Source organism: Hemitrygon akajei, chromosome 5 (genome assembly GCF_048418815.1).
Source record: "Hemitrygon akajei chromosome 5, sHemAka1.3, whole genome shotgun sequence".
Lineage (NCBI taxonomy): Eukaryota > Metazoa > Chordata > Chondrichthyes > Myliobatiformes > Dasyatidae > Hemitrygon > Hemitrygon akajei.
The window spans coordinates 15,749,561-15,764,181 of NC_133128.1; positions in this window are offsets into that span (position 1 = coordinate 15,749,561).

Here is a 14,621-nt window from a genome sequence, read left to right on the forward strand (position 1 = left end):
TGTGACCCTGAGATGGCTGGCCCCACCAGCCCCTGCACTGACCACAGCTCCATGGCACAGAGCCCACAGGGTACCAACAGTTGCAGGAGATGTTTATCAACACTGGAAAACTGCTGCTACCGCAACGCCAACCCATCGCGCACCTCCAGCGGGCCCCGCTGAGAGTACAGGGCTTTGGTCACTGGATCCAGGACAGAGACCTCTGTCCACTCCAGCTGCCATCACATGCTCCACCATCCCCTCAACAAGGCCAACACTGGTCACTGCTGCGCTGCTGCTCGTAGTCAATGGTGGGGGTTAACCTCACCGCCGGCTGCCACTTGCTGTGCCAACACCACTTGCCCTTGGTTCCACTGCGCTAGGTTGGGCCACTGCGGGGTGTGCTGCACTTCCGTGGGCCACTGAGAGACATGGTGGCTCCTGCTGCGCCTGGCCTGGTCCGCTTCCTGGAGATGCCCTGCCGGAGAGCCACAGCTTCTGCACCGAGGTAGAGTGTTGCCTCCGGCACATCCACTCGGGGCCCCTCAGTGGGACACCAGGCCCGGGCCAATGATGCAGGACTCCCGGATGTTCACTAGCCATGCTCCACTGTGATTCTCCCCACTGCGATGCGCAGCCTACTCTTCCCTCCCATCGCCGCACATTTGCTGGTGACCATAGCCAGCTGGGCTGCCACCTTTGTCCATCCCAGACTGGGATGCCTGGCCCTTCTTCAGAGGACACCCAGATGGATGATGGTAATGGTTGACCCTGTGTTCACCAATGCATGGCATCTGATGCCCTACACTACACAGTCCACATGTAAGCCTTGCTCTTCACCCTAATGACTCACCTGGGGGGACAATAATGGAGGGATTATGACGGAAGTCATGGGCAATGCTGGAAAATCTTGAGGGGCTAAAATTGTTTCTGCCGTCTCAGCCTCTCCCAGTACCTTGGCCAGTGAGGATGGTGATGCCAGGCAAACATGCTACTCAAGGTGCTCTGGTGAGCCATGGAGGGAAAGCTCTTCCTGGGCCACGGGAGGGAACTGGGAGTAGCCATGTGGAGCAGAGTGGAAAAGGTCGACTGGAAACGGCCACGGGCTTTCTTCCACCCAGCATCGCATGCTGCCCAGTTCTTCTCTCATTGCTTCCTTTGATGGCCTGTGCTCAAAACACCACTACGAGGGCCCTGTAGTCACGCTCCTCAGCCAGCTTTAGGTCGAGGAGAGCCCTCAGGTCATCTCCCTCCAGCGCCAGGGCAAGGTGCACCACCGTCTTGGTGGGTCTCCACCCTTTGTGCCATGCAGCAAGTTTGACTTGCGCCAGGCAAGGCTCCAGGTGGCCAGTACCATTGCATTGGGAGAGCTTCATGGTGGAATTTGAAGCATTACTTATTGGGACCTGTTGGCTCTTCTCTTGCTCCAGTGGCAATGGTAGTACCCTCCCATGGCTGCAGCTTGCAAGGGAGGCGGTTCATGCCCTCTGCCATGTTCCCTGGGTTGGTGGGCCTACTTGCACTAGCCCATTGAAATTCCCCGGGAAGGCATAATGCTCGGTTCCCAGGCTCCTCCTCCAGGTCGGCACCCCGTTCTCAGGAGCATGGCCCAGAGATGCGGGGAAGGCGTACCGCTCAATCCCTCAACTTATCCCAACGCCCTTAAGGTGCTCCAGCTGACATCGTAGCTCTTCAATTTTGTCATCAGTTTCCACTCCCACTCCTGACACCAATGTGATGAGCAGTTGGTCCATAATGACAGACAAGAAAATCTTGTTTATCTCAACCGATGTCTTCATTGTGACAAGCGCTAAACAGACTGAGCGCTATGACTCGGGGAGACAACCCACAGTCACATACAGACAAGGGAGGTAACTATTACACGTCCCAGTTACAGTCAGGGTGACCCACAAACACATATGCAAATAACTGTATAACCCAAGCTAACATGTAACAACAAATGATCTTGAACATCCCACCGTAATCCCACAAATGCATTTTAAAACAAGAACAATAAATAACACTGGCCACTAGGAATGTTGGACCAGGCTGTCGACCACACACTCCCGCCCCCCCCCCCCCCCCCACCGCCCACCATCCTGAAGCGCTACTATATTTATATCTATATATATATATATATATACACACACACACAGTACCTATAAAAAGTATTCGCACCCCTGCCTCCCTTGGAAGTTCTCATGTTTTATTGTTTTACAACATTGAATCCAGTGGATATAATTTGGCTTTTTTTTGACACTGATCAGCAGAAAAAGACTCTTTCATGTCAAAGTGAAAACAGATCTCCACAAAGTGATCTAAATTAATTATAAATAAAAACCGCAAAATAATTGATTGTGTAAGTATTCACCACATTTAATAATACACATCACTGGCGCAGCCAATTGGTTTTAGAAATCACTTATTCAGTTAAGTGGAGATCATCTGTGTACAGTCAAGGTGTTTCAATTGATTGTAGTAAAAATACACCTGTACCTGGACGGTCCAACTACTGGTGAGTCAGTATCCTGGCAAAAACTACACATTGAAGACAAAGAACACTCCAATCAACTCATCATAAGGGTTATTGAAATACACAAGTCTGTAAATGGATACAAGAAAATTTGCAGGTCACAGAATATCCCTTGGTATGCCTTGGAAATGGAAAGAATATGGTACAGCTGTAAATCTGCCTAGAGCAGGCTGTCCTCAAAAATGGAGTGGCTGTGCAAGAAGGGGTCTAATGAAGGAGGCCACCAAGAGACCTATGACAACTCTGGAGGAGTTACAATCTTCAGTGGTTGAGATGGGAGAGATTGTGCATTCAACAACTTTTGCCCAGGTTCTTCACTTGTCTCAGATTTATGGGAGGGTTGCAAGAAGAAAGCCACTTTTGAAGAAAAAACTCACATGAAACCTCAATTAGAGGGCATGTGGGAGATGCTGAAGTCACCTGGAAGAAGATTCTATGGTCTGATGAAACCAAGATTGAGTCATTTGGCCATCAGACTAAATGTTATGTTTGGCATAAGTCCAACACCGCACATCATCAAAAACACACCTTCCCTACCATGGGGCATGGTGGTGGCTGCATCATGCTGTGGGGATGCTTCACTGCAGCAGGCCCTGGAAGGCTTGTGAAGGTAGATGGTAAAATGAATACAGCAAAACACAAGGAAATCATTGAAGAAAACCTGATGCAGTCTGTAAGAAAACTGCAACTTGGGAGAAGATTTGCTTTCCAGCAAGACAATGATCTCAAGCGTGAAGCCAAAGCTTCACAGGAATGGCTTAAAAACAACAAAATTAATGTCCTGGAGCAGCCAAGTCAGAGTCTAGACCTCAGTCCAATTGAAGATTTGTGGCTGGACTTGAAAAGATCTGTTCACTCATGATCTACATGCTATCTGACAAATCTTGAGCAGATTTTTAAATAAGAATGTGGAAAAATTGCCATGTCCGGATGTGCAAAGCTGATAGAGACTATCCACACAGATTCAAGAATGTAATTGCTGCCAAAAGTGTATCTATGAAATACTGACTTGATTGTGGTGAGTAATTATGCAATTAATTATTTTGGGTTTAATAATTGTAATAAATTTAGACCAATTTGTAGAAATCTGTTTTTGCTTTGACACAAAAGAGTATTTTCTGTTGATATGTATCAAAAAAGCCAAATTAAACCCACAGTGATGGGGGGGGGGGGGGTGAATACTTTTATAGGAATTATATTCTGTGAATATATATCAGCCACCTTTTGTACATGGATGACATCAAGTTGTATGCCCGAAATAAAAGAGACATTGGCTCACTAAACCGCTTAACAAGGGTGTAAAGAGTGACATCAGGATATCATTTGGACTGGAAAAGGGCAGCCAGATAAAAGGGAAAAAAGAAGCAACCTCATCAAGACTGAAGGACTCGAGTTACCTGAAGGCCACATACCAGATGTAAAAGGAGTGAGTGAGTGAGGTCTCTGTCGGTCAGGCTCGACCATTGATGTTGTGTCCTAGCTGTCTAGATACACAAGCCTGGGCAGTACGATATGGAGAGCAAGCTGTTGCCCATGTAGAAAGCTCCATGCATCTGATGAACCCAAAGGAATGGCAGAGACTGATACAGTTTGGTACCAGCAGCATCGCAGGAATTGCCAGTCAGCGGTGAACTCAACATAGGGACTCCAGCCCCAGATTTTCCCTTGGGATTTACTCCCAAAGCCTTTCCCATGAGTGGGTATAGCCACAAGGCAGTGGAGGCTTGGGATCAGTGTTCTCCTGCTCCTAGGTGAGCCACCAACCATAGCTGACAAACCCATCTACCCAAAGCGACTGGTTTTACGGTGCTAGAAACTCGCCTTTTCCCTTTTTCCTGTCGGTAGACATGGTTCTGTTCGGCTTAGCCACATGTGAAGGCCAGGAGCTGGACTTAGATGTCAGAGGCTATTTGAGGCGCATGCCATTGTGAGCACTTAATAGTGGGAGCTTGTCCCCATTACCACCTCAGGTTACAACAATCATAAGGAATCAGATGAACAGAACAGTTCCAAATACCTGAGGATCCTGCAGGCACATGGAAGATACAATGAAGGCACAAGGAAGACCACAACATCAACCTACCTCCAAAGAGTGAGACAGGTCCTAAAAGCCAGCCAATCATCCTACCAGTCATCAGATACCCAACCGCAATATGTACTGGCCAGGTAATGAACTGGAAGCCGTAGACTTCAAGAACAGGAAACTACTAACAATATATGGAGGATTCCATCCAAAGGCCAACACTGAGCGGCTGTACATCCACCAGAAGAAAGGGGGACAGGGACTTGGAAGTGTCAAGACCACAGTCCTGGAAGAAATGCATAATATCCATGAGTATGACAGCAAGATGGCTCCTAAAGATGACCTGCTAGGAAAGTATTTCAGACAGCAGGCAGGGGATATGGAAATGAAAGTACTTTCAATTCCCAGAATCACCTGGAAATGGATGGGTATATTAGAAAGATAAGATTGCTGGAAAATAAGTGGGGGAATGGCACTGGTGGTGCATGATGCAGACTCGGTGGGGCAAAGGGCCTATTTCTGTTTTGTTTCCATGTTCCAAAAGCTTGATAGCCTCCTTTCATACCATAAGGAAATAGGAAGAAGCTAATTGTCCTTCAGAAATTAATGAAACTATTCCTCACCTGGATCCACTTATCACCTGCCAGCTCTTCCTCCACTCATTTACATTTTTGTATTTGCACAATTGTCATCAGCTGGGGCTACGGAGGCTAGTGCCCACCATTATGGACATCCTCCAGGAGCAAAGCCTCAAAAAGGCAGTGTCCATCATTTAGGACCCTACCAACTTGTTCACATTGCTGCCTGCCATCAGGAAGGAGGTACAGAAGCCTAAAGGCACACACTCAAAGATTCTTCCCCTCTGCCATCCAATTTTTGAATGGAAATTGAATCCATGAACACTACCTCACTACTTTTTTTATTTCTATTTTGACACTAATTATTTACTTTGTTTTTGGATATATATATACAGTCTCTTCAACTGCTTTCACATCACAGGAATGCAATCCTGTTGTTCTCTATTTTATTGATTCAATTCTTGATTCAGGCTTGCCACCTTTTGAACTTCTTTAATTTATCCAGGGAGGTATTTCTCTTTCCATCACTCAGTGCATCAGAGTTACTCATCTCGTTACAGTCTCACTCCTGAGAGAGAAAGTTGAGTTTTGGTTTATATTCTGCCTTTCCTATCTTCAGTGCATTCCAAGCTGCTCCACATTCAATAAAACACTTCTCAAAATGCCCTTGCTGCTATAGCCTGCGAAATAACGGTCTGCCACAACAGGCTCGCCAGCAAGACAAAGAACCTGTCCTTAGTGTTATTTGCAGGAAAAGGATTACTTAGGACAATTAGAGTGAAAACTGCTTTTGCACCTCTGTGATGGGGCAGATAAGAGAGATTTTTTAAAATGTCTCATCCAAAAGATAGCACCATCCAGCTCTATCACCACAGTACCATCCAACAACTTGTGCTTGAATCTGCCCCTTTCCTACAGAGGGTGAGTGAGCAAGAAAGAGAAAGAGAGAGGGAAGTTATTGTATTGTCTTGTGATTTACCCATAATCATTATTTGTTTTCAATTATCTACTAGTATTTGTCCTTGATAATTTTGTTCCAGATTTAATTTCCATCCCTAATTGCCCATAAGAAGATGGTATTGGGCCACCTTATTGAACCATTGTGTCCTTCAGCATTGAATGTATATATTGAAGGTGCTCCCGCAGCATTGCTGGGTTCTAGGATTTATAATAAGCATTCAGATTCAGATTTGTTATTTATCACAGGTACATCGAAACATCCGGTGAAGTATATTGTTTGCATTTATCAATCTATACACACAAGAATGTGCTGGGGGAAGCCTGCAAGTGTCACCACACATTCTGGAATGAATGAAGGTTTAATGTGCTGGATGGGGTGCCAATCAACGTTGTCCTGGATGATGTTGAGTTCCTGTATTTTTGGAGCTGACTTCATCCAGGGAAGTAGAAAGTGCTCCTTTGTGTTCTGATTTGTGCCTTGTTGAAGTGCAAAAAAAAACGAGGAGTCTTACAAGTCCCACAAAGTTGCTGCTCAATTTGATAGGGGGGGTTAAGATGGCGTATGGTGTGTTGGCATTCATTAGTGGGGGTCTGACTTCATGAGGCACGAGGTAATGTTGCAGCTCTATAGGACTCTAGTTAGGCCACGCTTGGAGTATTGCATTCAGTTCTCTTCCCCTCATTATAGGAAGTATGTGGAAGTTTTCGAGAGGGTGCAGGGGAAAGGTTGAGAAAGGGCTTTTTTCTTTGGAGAGAAGTGGGAATGAAAGGTGACTTGATAGAGGTGTATAAGATGACAAGATGAATAAATGGAGTGGGCAGCCAATGACTTTTTCCTGGTATGCCAATGGTTCCTGCAAGAGGATATACTTTTAAGGTGATTGGAGGAAAGTATGAGTAGAGGTATGTTGGACGTAAGTCCTTTACATAGAGATTGGTGGGAATGTGGAACATGATGCTGGGAGTGGTTGTAGAGGCTCATATTAATAAGGACATTTAAGAAACTCTTAGGTAGGCACATGGAGGCTGTGTCAGGTTGGAGATTACCCCCCCCCCCCCCCCATGGGAGGCTGTTTCTCGGCGGATGAAGGCCCCATGGAAGGACTGAGTTCAACCTGTTGCTCTCATTGATGCTGATGGAGGATGTTTACAATATTCCAAGACAATGTGATTATTGCTGTGGACTGCAGTTTATATTGGTCTCCTTCAAATTTTCTGTATTTTTTTCTTATTTCTGATTGACAGCTGGGAGGTGTATTACTTTTTTTGGGCGAGGGAGGGAATGGGTGTTGGATGTTATTGTTGTTGCTTTTCTGCTTAAGAGGTGTTTGGGGGTTAGGAGTTTGGAATTTTAGCTCCCATGTCCTGGTGGGCAACCTGTTAGTTTTTGTGTGAGGGGGAGGTTAGGGGTTTGGGGTTGGATGCTTTAACTGCTGTGTCCATGGCTGGGGGGCGGGGGGGTCGTCAGTTTGATTTTGTGCGAGGGAGAGGTTGTGGGTTAGGAATTTGATGTTTTAGCCTGTTGTGCCCAGGTGGAGAATCTGTTAGTTTTTGTGTGAGGGATGGATTGGGGGGGAAGGGGGCTAGGGGTTTGATGTTTTAGCTACTGTGTCCGTGGCCAGGTGGAGGATCTGTTAGTTTTTGTGTGAGGGATGGGTTGGGGGGGGTAGGGGGCTAGGGGTTTGATGTTTTAGCTACTGTGTCCGTGGCCAGGTGGAGGATCTGTTAGTTTTTGTGTGAGGGATGGGTTGGGAGGGGGAGCTAGGGGTTTGATGTTTTAGCTACTGTGTCCGTGGCCAGGTGGACGATCTGTTAGTTTTTGTGTGAGGGATAGGTTGGGGGGGAGGGGGCTAGGGGTTTGATGTTGTAACTGCTGTGTCTGTGTAGGTGATCTATTAGTCTTTGTGCGAGGGAGATGTGGGAGTTCGGGGTGTGTTTCTTTTTCTTTTTTGTGTATGAGGGGAGCCTCTGTGACTTCGATGTTATGACTATCTGGGGAAGATGAATCTCAGAGTTGTTGTTTTCTGCATACATACCTTGATAATAGAATGAAGGTTTGAACCTTTTTTGAATCTCTGGATGCAAAAAAAGGTTTGGATTGATAGTGGAGTTTGTTTATGTAGATTGGTACAACTTTGCGGGAGAGGGGTGGGGTTGAGTCTGAAGGACCCACAATATGTGGTACTGTTCTATGTTCGATATTCTGAAATATATATTGGGCTCATTTTTGGAGCCAGAGAAATCTTTACTACACAGTGAGACTCAAGCAGTGAATATATACACTGGGGAATTATACTTGGGCCTTGTATATAGCTGCTGAAGTGATGGATTTGAGGAGTAACTATTAACTTCAACAACAAGTCTGATTGCAAACTGCTCTATTTTCAGCATGAGTGCAATGAAATTATCTCCAAACCACAATAGCTTATCATGATGAGATCTCAATTATTTTGGCATATTGACTCCTTGTATCAGACTGCAGATTCAGAAGGAATACTACAGTCTCATCATTACTTTACAATTTATACTATTATAAAAAATGTATGCTTCCATCTATCTATTATTGTCCACCTCTCTGAAGATTGTCACTTTGCTATGGCAGAGGGGCTTGCAGGTTCCTGAGATTCTGAGATCAATGCCATCTGGAGATTACCATCTTGTGATTAGCTCCTTGTAGGGTTACCTATGGTGATAAAGCAAGGAGGAAGTTCGAAAAAAGAGCCATCCAACCTGAACCTCATCAGAAGAGCTGGCACAGGATGATGACACATCACAATTGTGGTAAAGACAGAGGAAGGCTGCAGTAGTGAATGGTCCCCAATTGTCTTACATTCCCTCCCTCCAGACCGTGACCCTGATCTGTCAAGGGGCATGTGGTGGCTGCCCATATATCAGACTCCTCACGGAACAAAGTCATGCACTGGCATTCTCCATGAAGAGAATCCATCCTACAGAATATGTAGATCCATGATTGGTCTCAACAGCCACTCAACATCCAAACAATAGACAATCCTTCAGGAAAACATCCTACTTGACTCAACTAATCTCACTACTACTATTGCCTCATTCCACCTATGCCTCATTGTAAATCCTTCATTCATGCCTTTGGAAACCTAGACTTGTCTACTCTTGACCAAGATCCTTTTCATCTAGTCTCCATAAGGAAGCTGATAGACAATTGCTCATCCTGATTTCATATCCCTTTTTCATTTCTGTGCCGTTACTCTACGCTCAATCCTGGATAGGCAGGACTGACTGAATATTAAAACTCTCTTCATTGGTGTTTCTTTGGCTTCATTTGTTTGTCTTTGATTAATGGAACAGTGGGACAACAACTAGAGGTTATGGGTTAAGGGTGAAATGTGAAAGGTTTAAGAGAAATATTAGGGGAAATGTCTCCTCTCAGTGGATTGTGAGAGTGTGGAGTGAGATGTCAGCGCAGGTTGTGCATGCAAGCTTGATTTCAACGTGTAAATGAAGTTTGGATAGGTACATAGATGGCAGGTGCATGGAGGGCTATGGTACAGGTGCAGGTTGAAGTGAGCAGGCTTGGCACAGACTGGATGGGCCAAAGGGCCTTATTCTGTGCTGTACTTGTCAATGATTCTATGTAGAAATATATCAGGAAGAGTTGAGAAAGCTATCGGTTTAGGACTAGAATAAGTTACCATCAAAAAAGAGGAACTAAATGTCTCTGAGATCAAAAGGTAGGTGAATCCCCAAGGCCTAATAAGGTGTATCCAGGTTGCTATGGAAGGCGAGGGAGGAGATGGCTGAGGCTCTGACAGAGGTCTTGTCTGAAGGACACTAAATGTACTGCCTTTGTTTAAGAAGGCCTGCAAAGATAAGCCAGGTTGAAATATGAGACCAATATCAGTGGTAGGGAAACCACCAGATAAGGTTCTGAGGTACAAGGTTAGTAAGGATTTGGAGAGAGGCAGGATTTAAGTCAAGATTAGCCAGCATGAGTTTATTCAGAGGGATCACACCTGATTCAGTTGAGATGCCTAGGTCTGTGATTGAGGGTAGGGGTAGTGTGATTTTGACTAAATAGATATATTAAGACCTTTGATAGAGTTCCAACACTGGTCCATTTGACTGAACAGTGCAGCACCTTACAGGCCCTTTAGCCCGTGATGTTTTGCCAACCCTTTAACCTGCTGAACTCCCAGATCAATCTAACCCTTCCCTCTCAAATATACCTCCATTTTTCATTCAGCTATGTGCCTGTCTAAGAGTTTTTTAAATGTTCCTAATGTATCTGCCTCTACTACTGCCCTTGAGGGCACACTCCAACCGCCTACCACACCCTGTTTAAAAAAAAAACATCTGACATCTCCCTTATACTTGACGAATATATACCAGTCCCTCTATCTGCATTAATTCCATATCCCTCCATGCCTTACTCATTGAAATTTAAGGTGGAGGGTTATATGAGAGGCAGGGTTTAAGGGTCGACATAACATTGTGGGCCAAATGGCCTGTACTGTGCTGTATTGTTCTATATTCTATGTTCTATGAAATACCCGTCCATAGACCTCTTAAATGTTGTTACTGTTTCTGCCTCCACCACCTTTTCTACCTGTCAAGGTATCAACTACACCCTGGGTGAAAATTTTACCCTTCAGATCATTCGATATCTATAATGCTTTTCCCCAAATGATGAGGGGAAGTACAAAGTTTTGAAAATTATTCTTTCTTAGTTAAGGGTATTTGATTTATTTATTTAGTGATACAGCACAGAGTAGGCCCTTCTGACCTTTCAAGCCACACCTCTCCAGCAACCCCTGACAAACCCAGTGAGCCCTAACCTAATCATGGGACAATTTGCATTGATAAATTAACCTACCCCATATTATTTGGACTGTGGGAGGAAACCTGAGCACCCAGGGAAAGCACACGCATTCCTTACAAAACGGTGCTGGAATTGAACTCCAAACTCCGGAATGGCCCCAGCTGAAAGAGCATTACGCTAACCGCTATGCTACCATGGTGCCCGAGGTATGTCGAAGTATAGATATTGGGTGAGATTCAAACTAGCTATGATCCAGTCTGCATTCTAATGCAGCCCATGTGACAGCTAACATATCTACTTGTATGTCTGTCCTGTGAAATAGCGCTGACAACTTTATACCTCAAGTCTAAGGAGTTACGAATGTAGGCCGCTGTCTTGTGCAGGGTTTCCAATATTTGCAAAGTCTGAATATCAGAATGCAGGATTCTTTGTGGTGCCTGAGTCCCCAGGAAGAGGGTTTTGATATTGTAAGTTCCCCTTTTAAAGTTCAAAATAAATTTATCATCAAAGTAGACGTATGTCACCATATACTTACCCTGAGATTCATTGTCATGCAGGCATTCACAGCAGAGCTAGCAATTGAAACAGAATCAAAGAAAAACTAATTCAGGCAAACTAATGTGCAAAAGAAGAATCTGTGCAAATGCAAAAAAATATTAAATACACAGTAATTGTATGTATTGCACTGTACTGCTGCTGCAAAAAAAAAACAAATTTCATGACATACCAGAATCAGAATCAAGTTTATTATCACCAGCATGTGTCATGGTATTTGTTAACTTAGTAGCAGTAGTTCAAGCTAAACATAATATAGAAGAAGAGGAAAAAAAAATTAAAAGATAAATAAGTAAATCAATTACAGTATACATATATTGAATAGATTAAAAATCAGGCAAAAATCAGAAATAATATATATTTAAAAAGTGAGGTAGTGTTCATGGGTTCAATGCCCATTTAGGAATCGGATGGCAGAGGGGAAGAAGCTGTTCCTGAATCGCTGAGTGTGTGCCTTCAGGCTCCTGTACCTCCTACCTGATGGTAACATCTGTGAGTGATTTTAAACCTGATTCTGATATGGATCTTCATTGTGAACTGAATGTGGGGAGGAGCAGGGAGAGGGGAAACATGGTAGGGGACAGGGGAATGGAGAAGTGAGGAAGTGAGATGCACCAAAGAGACGTTCTGTAATGGTCAATAAACCAATTGTTTGGAAGCAAATGACCTTGCCTGTTCTCTCAAGGTGGGTGTGTCTGCACCCGTGCCAACCCCTCCCAACTACCTCTGGCCCTTCTTCTCTGTCACCTGACCTAAAATCTTCTGCAGTGTTCCACCCTCACTATTTCAAAATCCTTCACTCCCGCCAGATTTAGAAACATGCTCTCTGCTCCATACTGACAAATACAAAAGCGCAAAAGTATTATGCACCCTAGCTTTATACATATATATATATATGATAGATTTTTGCACAGTACTGTAAATAAATAAATAATACTGTGACCATGAGCTATAGAGTTCTTGAAAGTGAGTCCATAGGCTGTGGAATAGCTAACGCTTTCATGTTCTTTAGATTACAAGAGCAGACTGTTCTTTCTTCTGCCTCCAGAAAATTCCTGGCTATTAGGTCTCTTTCAACTAGGAATCGATTTTTGTAGCTATGGAAAATCAAAAGGAAGATTTGGTTGTGGTATTGAGATTTGCTTTATTATTGTCCCATGTACCCAGATGAAATGTTTGGCTTGCATATCGTTCATACAGATTAAATCATTACACAGTTCATTGAGGTAAAATAAGATAAAACAATAACAATGCAGAATAAAGTGTAAAAGCTACCAAAAAGTGATGGTAATCCCCTATCAATTTAGAACTTTTGTCTTCTTTTCTCCCCGTTGAAGTAAGGATATTCTCTTTTATTACGGGACTGTTGGCAAGTCAATACCCTGGAGAAAACAGACAGTGCAGCAATGAGCGTTATTACACAATATTGATTTCTATTGTCATGCTGTCAGGGAAAAAGTGGTAAACATTTTTGAATGAATGTACGGAACAGTAAGTTGCATGGGTGTGATCCATTCATGCATTGAGAGGTGTGTGGAGTTCATCACAGCATGAAGGCTGAATGCAACTGATCTAATTGCATTGGAATAGTAGTTCCAAGGGCTGAAATGCTCCATTCCAGTTGATAAAAACTTTACGAATACAAGAAATATTAGTAGTAATGCTGTCCTTGAGTTGATTATGCATTTCTGGGATGTTAGGGTGGATCCCTTAATGAAGAATGCCTGTGCAGGACATTGTTTAACATGGGGTGTCTGTTACACAGACGGCCACCACATGGGCAGGGTTAGGGTTCAGTGGGCAGGGAATGCAAGATTAGAGGCCCTTCGCTGCTGTAGCCTTCCTCCGCATTTACGGCTGCTGTGACGTGTCATAGGCTTCTGCCAGATCCACTGCTGAGGTCGTGATTGGATCGCTCCTTTTCTGTAACCCTCTCCTTGACCTTATTGCATGAGTGACCCTACCAGGAGCTAAGCACCAGACGGTTAAACTCCAGGCAACATTACTCTTGGATTCTCAGGGACCCCCAAGCCCCTCCACGACAAGGTGTCGATCCCTGAAGGAGCCGTAGAAGCTATGTGCAGCTGAGGTGACACTTAATAACACTATGACTGATCTTCCGCCCAGCTTCACTTTCCTGCACTAGCCTCAGGTCCCCTTTTAATATTGTATTTAAAACTCTATTGATATCCAATATTAATGGGAGCCAGTGCAATGCACTCCATACAAAGAAAAAGCACATCCAGTGCCAAGTTTAGTAACAAAGTCCGCTCAACCCCAGTTCTTTCCAGACATCTCTGTTTGAGTTCTGCTTGTCCAACTGTTTGTGACCTGATTTTGTTTCCTCTTACACTGATGTAATGCAAAGAGACAGACTGCATCAACAAATAATTCAATATGAAACAGGAAGCGAGGCAAAAAGAAAGCAATCTACAATACACATGCGAGCTACACTTCAATGCCGCTCGAAGAGCCTCCCGCAGCCCGGAGAATAAAACAATGCTCATATTGCCTAATGAAGGAGTAGAAGGGTAAAATTGCATTCCGAATTCTCAGTGCCCCAAGCTCATCAAGTGGTTCCTTGAACCTTTTGGTCCACCTGCCCTTACCAACTGTTAAATAAGGAGAGAGTTGCGGAACTACAGACTTCTTTCATCAAGTCATCAGCAGCAATCTTCTCCACGGTGCAGAAAATGACCTTTCTTAGGAGAGAAAACTGCTGATGTGGGAACACCCTTTTCACCAGGCAGGCTGACTGTAGAGTAAACATTTTACTGAGTGATTTCTGATTCATCTCCCTACAGTGTTGTGATTTATTTTCTTGATTTAATCCACCGTTTTCCTCTCCACTGTACTGCCACTGCAATATACTGCAGGCACATAACAACAAATTTCATGACATATGCTGGTAATTTTAAATCTGATTCTGATTCTAGTTCCACCCCCGCCCCCCTTGCATAGAACTGTGTATATGTTATTGGCTGCAATGCAATTTTTTCCCCCTTTTTAAATAAATCAATTGTAGCGAACAAAAGATAATCTATTCACAGTAATTGGCAAGGTGTGCGATGGCCCTATTGAAAGGACAGATCTTGGACTACTCCTCGTGAATGAAAAGGCCCCTAAGCTGCACTGTCTGCCAATCTTCCGGCATCAAAATGTCAGGGTATTCAAATTCTTTCAGTTTATTGTCTTTCT